Source organism: Ceratotherium simum, chromosome 5 (assembly GCF_057802395.1).
Source record: "Ceratotherium simum simum isolate JZ-2026a chromosome 5, ASM5780239v1, whole genome shotgun sequence".
NCBI lineage: Eukaryota > Metazoa > Chordata > Mammalia > Perissodactyla > Rhinocerotidae > Ceratotherium > Ceratotherium simum.
The window spans coordinates 24,545,496-24,555,041 of NC_141904.1; the positions used below are offsets into that span (position 1 = coordinate 24,545,496).

A 9,546-nucleotide genomic window follows, 5' to 3' on the forward strand; every position below is an offset into this window, starting at 1 on the left:
ACATAAAATACTAAAAAATAGTTTAACAGTATACCTGTAGCTACAGCATATCCAGTTACCTATTTTTCAGGTGCCTTTTTTTTTATTAGTATGTTTATTGTGGAATTTAATTCATTAGATAACTAACATGGACTATAAATATACATGCAAATTTCCAGCTGATATGAAGCAAAAAGTTGATAAATAATGCTACAGTATAACTTCAAAAACAGAACTAGTGAGCCTTGAGGCTATTTTTTAATCATTTATTTTTATTTATTCTGTAAAGAGTATTTTCACTTGTATTTTTTTATATATATATAAATATACTTGGGAGAGAAACAAACAGCATATTTATGAAAAATTTTGATGGGGACCAGCTTGTAACTGTTTTGAGACTGTATTGCTGTAAAGATGGACAATACCCACCGTTCTATTACTTCTACAGTAAAAAACACGACATATTCACATTATATTTAATGAAAATTAAACTTATCTCTCCGTGGAGGTAACGACGCTCTCAAAAATAACTTTTTAGTTCCCTTTGCACAAAGAGGTTTTGTCACTAAGCATTTACAACACTGCAAGCTAGTAGTGTACAGGCATCTTCACAGCTGGCATATGCTGCAGTTCAGGATCTCAACCAAATTTTGAGGCATTCTCAATAGATGTGGAAAATCCAATCGTTTGGCCAACATCCAAGTATAAAGAAATGTATATGTAATATACGTATAGCATAACATGATATGTTCACAGATACTATTTACATGTCATACAAGAGCATATGACACAATTTAAAACTAGTGTACCACAGTTTTCATCAGAAATTCTTCAAAACCTGGAGTTAGTGTAACACTTTTATTATTAAGCAACTCCCACGAAAGAGAATAAAATGACAAAGTGAAAAAAATAGTGGAGAAAAGGTAGAGAACCTAAGTTTGAGTCTTGTTTCTTCCTCCACTAGCTAGCTGAGTGACACCCCTAAGTCGAGTAGGATCAGGTTCAGTATCTATAAAAGTGATGGAAAAGAATCTGATCATCTTTAAGACCACATAAAAAATTCTCTGCCCTTATATTTAATTTAAAAAATCAAGTTCACTTTAAAGAGAATGTAAAGATATAAGGAAATTTCTCACATGCTACATTAGATGTTTATCCTTATATGAGAGACAGGTGTCAAACAAACAAACAAACAAAGAGAAAACCACTGAGGCAAAGAGAAACTTTAACTCACCAGATTCCATCTGTTACATTTGAATTCATGCATAATTGATTATCCATGACTGGTAAGTTCTTTTCTCACTAGCCAACCACAGTTTTCTAAACATTATGTATTAAATCACTACTAAAGTAGACTACATTTCAGAAACAGCAAGGGCAGAATAAGAATATTTTAAATGAAAGATTACATGCCGGTTAATAATAATACAGCTGACCTATGTTTAAGGGAGAGAAATTTTAATCATGTGCATATTAAATATTAATAACCTATTCTGTTATTGTTATAATATGGTTAAGTAGGCTTCTCCATGCTTAAGGAAAGAAGGAGAAGTAGGAACGCATAATGGTGCAAAAAGATGCAGAGCCAGGAGACAGACATAAGGAAAATGTGTCAACAATAAACAAGAGGAAATGAGAAAGAAGGAAAAGCTGAAGGTGGAAACTAATCTCTATGTGTCATTATGACTGCCAGAGTACTGGCAAAGCAGCAGCATCCTTTTATTTCAATTTTAATCATTTCTGAATTTTAATACCCGGCTCCTTTTGTAATTCTCCTGGCATTCCCCATATGCCTCCATCCCAGCCAAAACACCAGTGTAAATTAAATGGCAGGCAACCACACCACTGATGTAGCCTCCCCAAAGGATCTACCAGGTGACCAAAAGCAAAAAAAGGTATGTCTACCTTACATCCCTTAGGACCTTTAGCCAATTAACTGGCTGAATGTTCTCTACTTTCTTTAATTTTGAAAAGAAGGGCAGTAGTTAGGTAATCTACAGATAGAGAATCGTTAAAAAAAATAAAGCAAGCCAGTAGTAATACAATAATCAGTGACCATCAGGGCCTGGAAAAATGAGTTTGCTCTCACTGGCACTAAGGAGCATCACATGATTATTTAATTACAGCTCTAATTTTTGTCTCGTGGATGGCAACATATCAACAATTAATAGGGCAAATAGAGGAGACTGTTTTTAAAGAGACAGAATGTGCATGATAATGTAATAGGTCACACAGCAGTGTACCGCTTAAGGAATACTTGCCTTTGTGTAACTAAATAGGACTGTCTTGCAAATAGCCCCAAACATGTTTTTAAAAGAAAATAAATTTAAAAAAGAAGTGGCTTTTTTAGATAACTTTCATAGAATGCCCAGAACTTTTCAGAATGTTTTAGATGGCAGCTAACACAACCCTATTGCAACTCGAGCATTAATTTTAAGGAATGGAGTGAAATCTTCGTTAATATAAATGCCCTAAATCTTGAAACATTTTTCAAACAATGTATATGGCTACAATGAAAAAAATCTTTTTAGCAATAATCATGGCCAATATTTATTCAATGGGATCCTGAAAAAACTCTCTATTGTAGAAAACCACAGGTAGAGGTCAATCAGCCTTGGGCCACTAGTTCATAGTATTTTTGGTCCCAGAATCTCAGAAAGACCATTACATGGTGTCTTAAGTGCATGGACCTCAGGGGAGTGCTCTGTGTCGACTCCAGTACAGTTTGTCACCACAACCAAACACCCAAGGACCATGAACGCAAACAGGGATACTTCACCTACTCCTGGAGGTCAGACAATGAGGATAAAACAGCCCCCAGTGCTCCTGTCAAAAAATGACAGAGCACATAGTTAAAGAAGAAAAACACTCAATTATCCACGTGTAGATTAAGTTGTTCATATAACCCCAGTAAAAATCGAAAATTAGAGAAAAAAGTCTCTTTTTCCATTAAATCATTATCAGCACAAGCGAAATTCACTATTTTATTTTTAATTTAGCAAATCTTTAATGAATGCTCTTGATGCAAGCCACAGAATGCTAACTGACATTTTTCGTATTTTAGATAACATAGACAGGTACCTTACACTGAATTTCTTTTTCGTGGTTTAATACTTTGTAGAAATACATAACAGCAGCACCTAAAAATTCATGAAGTGGGAATACTAGTGCATTTTGAAGTGCTATATTACAAGGTTACAAGGTCTACATATCCAAAGTAACCAAGGGGATTCAAATGGTTAACCAATTTGATGGAATTGTCTAAGTAAGGCTAAGTCCAGCTTTAAACTCCTCTAGTTTCCATCACCTATTGTTCTGCCATGCTCTGAGAAGGCAAAGCAAAAACCCAGGTTTGAGATTTGGAAAATGAAATAGTCTCAGAACCATCTCTGCGATCAACTGCTCAAATGTATCTTAAATATCAGGTTATAGAGAATTGTAAGAAAACTTAACTTGGCTAAATAAACAGCAACTAAAGTGATTCCACACAAAGAGGTGCTAGATCAACTCAATAAGCTCTTAATGGCTTACGATGGCCAAGGTCATCAGACAAGAAAATGTAGGTGTCTCAAAATACAACGTGGGAAAAGCTAAAATTGCTGAGGGGCAATCATTTCTAATGCCACTGGCAAAAGCGATCAAGCCAATACTAATTACAAAGAAAGGGGAAAAAATAAAAACAGAAAATTTTATATCCCAGTGAAAAGTTTTAAAATTAACTTGTTTTAGTAGAAAACATTTTGATGATTTTGGACCAAAAATCTGACTCCATACATACTTAAAGAATATTTTTAAAAGAGTCTAGCAAGCAGCAGCTTGCACGTAAGAGTATACATCATTCTTTTTTTAACATGACTGTTAATATACAGTTAACATGTCTCAGAAAAGGCTGTAATTAACTGTCTACTGCTCTAATAACACTAATAGGCGTACAGTATTATTAAAATACAATGACTCCATACAAAGTAAGGCTGTCATTTTTTAACTTTTAAGATAATGTTCTAAATTGTTTTCAAGTCCTCTTAAACCACCCAAAAAGCCCACCTCTAAGAAATTTTTTTTTTAAAGCATAGTTATTAAAATATTGTTCTTTCCTCCCACAGTCTGGAGAAATCTATCTAACATTATACAGGACATCCAGGTATCATTTTCAGTTGGTGAAAATACAATGGGAAACACTTAGATTATTTTATCAATTCTATGTATTCTCTTAAAATTTACAACTGTAAGCATTTTAATTTAGTACTTCATTCATTGATAAAAATCAGTGAATGGGGAAAGAAAGGTTTGCTATATCAAGAATCACATAGCCCTGTTGTTAATTCCCAATGATTTCCATTGTCTGGTTCACTGGAACAGGAAAACTCAATTGCATTCAACATCAAACAGCTAATTATGGATACGCTATATTCAACACTATCTCCATTTCAAAAGATATCTGCATACACTAGGTTCTATTTTATTTGTAACAATTATTACAATAAAATATTTATAACATAAAATCTCTTTTACCTTAAAGTCCTTAACATTATAAACGGTAAAAGGCCAAATTGTCATTTACGTGCTCTTAACAGCATATCAGAAACCACTGAGCAATCAACTCTACGACACGCCTGGCTTCCTGGAAAACTGAATCTAAAGAATTGCCCCTCACACAGATTACTGACTACCTTTTCTTTAAATACCTCAAGGAAAGAAGGCTTAATAATTTCTCCTGGGAGCTTCTGACCGTATTTCACCACCCCAAGAAGAATGCCCACCGAAGAATTTTTGTTGGTATCTGGTTCCAAATCATCTCTAGCTGAGAAAAAGCAACATCCCAACACAGAGACCTCCTCTGGACACTAAATGGCTGTCTTTCCCTGTGGCTATAGCCCTGATTCTCCATAACGAACTGATCGGAACTTTTCTGGCACTTACCCTCCAAATATCAGAGGCTGCTCTCTGAATCGAGCCCTACAGGAGAGCTCTCAAAGAGTAGTCTTTGATGAGGTGACAATGACGAAGTTCTCTCTGGCACTGCTAGCAAGGCAGAAGCATCCCCAAAGGAGCTGGTTACCAGTTGCCTGTGAAGCAGCTGGACCATTACTGCAGTTCTGAGGGTGCGTCACAAATCAGGTCACAGCTCTGGGTAGAGTCCACCCACTTCACCCGGTGTAACACCCTCCACTTCCTGCACACCTGGGGGGAAGGGGTGCAGAGGAGGGGGGCCAACGCAGGTCCACAGACATTCTAGTCAAGGCACAACCAGGTGCAGCCTGACATCTGCTTCTTCTGCAAGCATTTCAGCTTCATTCGGGGGACCTGCACCCCGAGGTACTCAAAAATTCGTGCACCACCAGCGGGCTCTAAAATGAGTGATGAGCGTAATAAAATATTGCACAGTTAAATGTTTTATCCAGCAAGATCTCTCCTCCACTGGAAACTGAATCAACTCTTAATTTTTGATTACAAGACACTTCACTACCAAATGTCAAATAACTGGACTGAATAAATTTCAGCGGAATCTAGGGACATAAAAGCTGGGTACCAGTTAACTAATTTTCATCTCTCATAACTAAGCTAGATCACTGCATAAACTGAATTACATCCTTGAAAGTCCATTGAAAGAGGCGATTAGAATTTCTATTATGAACCTTCAGACAGCAACAACTGTGGAAGTGATACAGAATAACTTGAAAGAATAAAAATAGGCCAATATGCTGGAGAAATGCTACGCTACTAAATCTCACCCTGAATATATATACACACAATCTGTATCTATTTACTCTGAAATGAAATATCTGATCTTAAAAAAGACTTTAAAAAAATAAACAGCAAAAGGTACCGTTGGCATAAGTTCAAAAGTACTAAATAATGTGTGTTAATGTGTTGATCACACTCGATGAAGACATCAAGTTTAAATAGACTTACCATTGAGAATAGCACTTAGGAATGATATATAAATTACCATAGTAGACACTTTTTCTTTGGTATAGTGAAGAAGAACCTTGTGTAACAGATTTGATTTATATGCTGTATTAAGACCACATTTTGCTCCGATGTCAATGGAATATGTGATTAGAGATTGACAACTGTGTGTAGATGAGTGTAAGAGCTATTTATGGAATATAAGTAAAAATAAGCATTTTCTCAAGTTAATCATGTTTTGGAATTCAACTTTAACAGTATTTTGATGTTCTCTGGGGTCTCGAAAGAGAAGGGGTTTTTAATTTTTAAAAAAATGCATTTAGTATTATAAGGAAGTTGAAATCTCCCTTATCTTAAGGTTGGCAGATTAAAAGAAGACAAATAAAAGAGACAAGAATATTTTCAGAGGAAAGCTAACAGTATCAATCAATCAATCCATGAGCCCCACTTTGTACTCATATTTGCAGATCTCCATTAAAAACTGAAACATTCCATCTAAGACTTGGAAGGGAAGACACTTTATCAAAGTTATTATCTAAGTAATCAAATAGTTTAAGTAATCTATTTGGAACTTTGTAGAAAGTTAATTTAGCAAATACACACTTGAATGTGTTTGAACATATATGTCCTGAGGTTGCTCTAAGATGACTATTTTAAGTGGCATGTGGATTCTTTTGGAGTTTTGATGTTATGGTTGAGGTATGTAAAATAAAAGTGCCTAACATTTCTCTCAACTGGTTCTCACATGACAGAAATGATAAAATGAAATTACTCTTCTTTAAAGTTTTGCCACTGGAAAATGATCAGAAAAACTCCTCTCGACCCCTACCCCCAACCAGGAAGAGTCTGAAGCCCTGGATTATAGTACAGGTAGATATTAAAATGGAGACAGAGCCGTTATTTAGTGGTGACAGGAATATAAATACGTGCACTAACCTATAAACTGGTATTTACTTCAGGAAGGTAAGTAATATTTTTCCTCTGATTGCTGAGCTGTCAGCTTAATGCAGCGTAAATAAACAGTAGGTGCCTGCTAGCTCGAAGTAGGAAGTGTTCATTCCACACGAGGAACAGATTACTGAAGCCTGATGCTCATCATGCTGAAACATAACTTTCATTTTACCAGAAAATACACCCTACCGTGGATGATTTTTCGTGCCTGATCTATTAATTAACTTAACTCTGTTCTGTCAAAATGTAAACCAATTCAATAAAATCATCCCAGAGTTTCCGAGTTTCAAAACCAAATCAATTTGAAAAGCAAGAGTAATGACTGTTCTGTAATCTGATCATAAATGCTAAAAATGAATACTTAATGTAAGAAGCATAAACTCTACAAAACCAAAAGACAAAGAACATATTTAAATATAGAATTTAATAATCTGAGTTACTGAATTTACTCAAAATCCTCCTCCTTTTCTAATTAAAAGCAACTGGCACCTTTAATATTTTGCAACCTTGTGCTGCTCAGGTCTGTTCAATATGTACGCTTATTCTGCTCTCTGAAATACCTAAAGGTAAACCATTCATAAAAATCAAATCACACTCTTGAACTCTAATAGAAATATTACTGAACTCTCCCGAGAAAAGTGGCAAGTTTGAACATCAAATGATGATACCATTCCTAACGGCGTTCATGTAAAATGTGGTTTTCTTCCCATTTTCCATATACCACAAAGCTATGACGGTATAGAGCAACTAATTTTCTCCTTATATAGAAGTACCAAGCAAAATATTTCATGGCGTCATTTAAAATGGGAACTCACCTTATCTAAAAACTATAAAAGGTAATTTGGGGAGGTTTCTATTTAAAATATGAACAAATTCTGATAAGTCATCAATGGATTATCAAGGAAACAGAGGCGTTTAAGAAATATGTTTGCATTCAGCTACAACATGTCTAGACAGTCTGAAGACTGAATCAGTCATATGCATTTATTTTACATACTTCATCAATCCCAGTACTAATACAATATTAGAGTCATCCAAAACGACACGTCTTGGAAGAAATGATGGTTTGCGTAAAGGGCATATCTATGTATGGCCCTTCTGGAAATTTACAGAGCAGATGAAAAACCACTAGAGTGCCTTATAGAGTCCCTGCTGTATATCCATGTTGTGTTTAGCTTAATAGTGTTTGTAACCAAAAGATTTTTACAATAATGAGGAACAGGTGCCTGTCACCTGAACTTTTAGGCCTAATTTACAATCCACAACCTGTCACATGAAAAAATAATTGAAAATCTCCTCCAGATATTTCAGTCTTTGCTAACTTAATGTAATCTTTCTTAACCATCACTCAGCATATCATATCTTATTCAATCGCAGGTTCATATAGCTGGCAACAGACTTCCTTGCAGAAATCAACCAACATTCATTTTGTTGTTCTTGTTTAAGATGCTGTGAGACAAAAGAACTACTTTTGTAGATTATCAACCAAAGAATATATTAATTTATTACAACAACTGAACAAAAGGCATTCCTTTTGAATACTTTTATATACAAAGAACTATTATTTATTACATATTTCAGCTTGTGGGAAAATGAGGAATGCATTGATTCTGGAAATAACTATTCAGACTTTTCTAAGTTCTTTAGGTCTTCTCTATCTCTTTTTTCCCCTTCCCCTTGCCCCGCACCCCCATCCCCCACACATTTTAAGGCACTAGTTACTTTAGGAGGGAAATCCCTATTTGTTGTTTTTTCATCCATCATTTGTATTCATTATTCAGAAAGGAATACAAAATTGAGCAGTGATTTTTATTTCTCTTGTATAATCTCGTTACATGTAGCCATACTCAAATTTAACAATGCTTTGTATTTTATAGCTACTGTTTACATATTATGTATTACATATGACAGAACAACTCTACATTTAAAATATTGTTTCCATTAGAAAAAATATGAAGTAATAAGTGTCAAATGGAGATGAAGAATAAACATGCTTGGTATATTTACAAAATGTATAGTCATTTAAAATGTGCACAAATAGGATACATATTTTGCTACTGTTTCATTTTACATAGTATGCACGTTGTCTAAAGTGTATTTAATAATGTGCCTAACCAAGTTAATTAAAGTATTTATGTCTGGTGATTGTGTTAAACACTTGGAGAGGTAGTGAAAGATACAGCCAGTTACTTCTGCTAACTAAAGTTGAAATTATGCACTTATTATAACCTTTTCTAACAATGTGAGAAAAACACAGTAAATATATTAAATTTGTTTCACAACAGATGCTTAGGTTGTTAATATTTAAGATGCCTATTCATGCTATTCCTGTCTGCACATTTGTCAAAAATGTAAGCTTGAATGCTAATGTTTGCCAGCAGACTGGAGCAGCCAGTATATGAACGTACTACTGTTCTACTAAAATAATACGCATAGAAATAAAGGACCGCTGCTAAATCGTAGCACTGGTACCACACAACAGATTAAAGGTTTTTAGAGCAAACACCTCAACCTTGGCTTTCTTCCGTCTTAAAGTACGGGTTTTTTGCAGCTACGTTTGACTATAGAATAAATCTTACATTCCTGACATCTCAGGAAAATCCACTTAAGATAAGGTGTAAATTTCAATAAAGTTTCAACGGGATGAGTTACTCCATCAGCAGCACAAACACTGTAGATTCAGGGACTACTTAGGACAAACCTGAC

General features: G+C 34.9%; 1 protein-coding gene across 1 annotated transcript in view; it reads right to left on the minus strand.

Annotated features, from left to right (window-relative positions):
• SATB1 (SATB homeobox 1) overlaps positions 1–9,546 on the minus strand; it is a 97,355-nt gene that overhangs the window by 86,233 nt on the left and 1,576 nt on the right. The window lies entirely within an intron of this gene.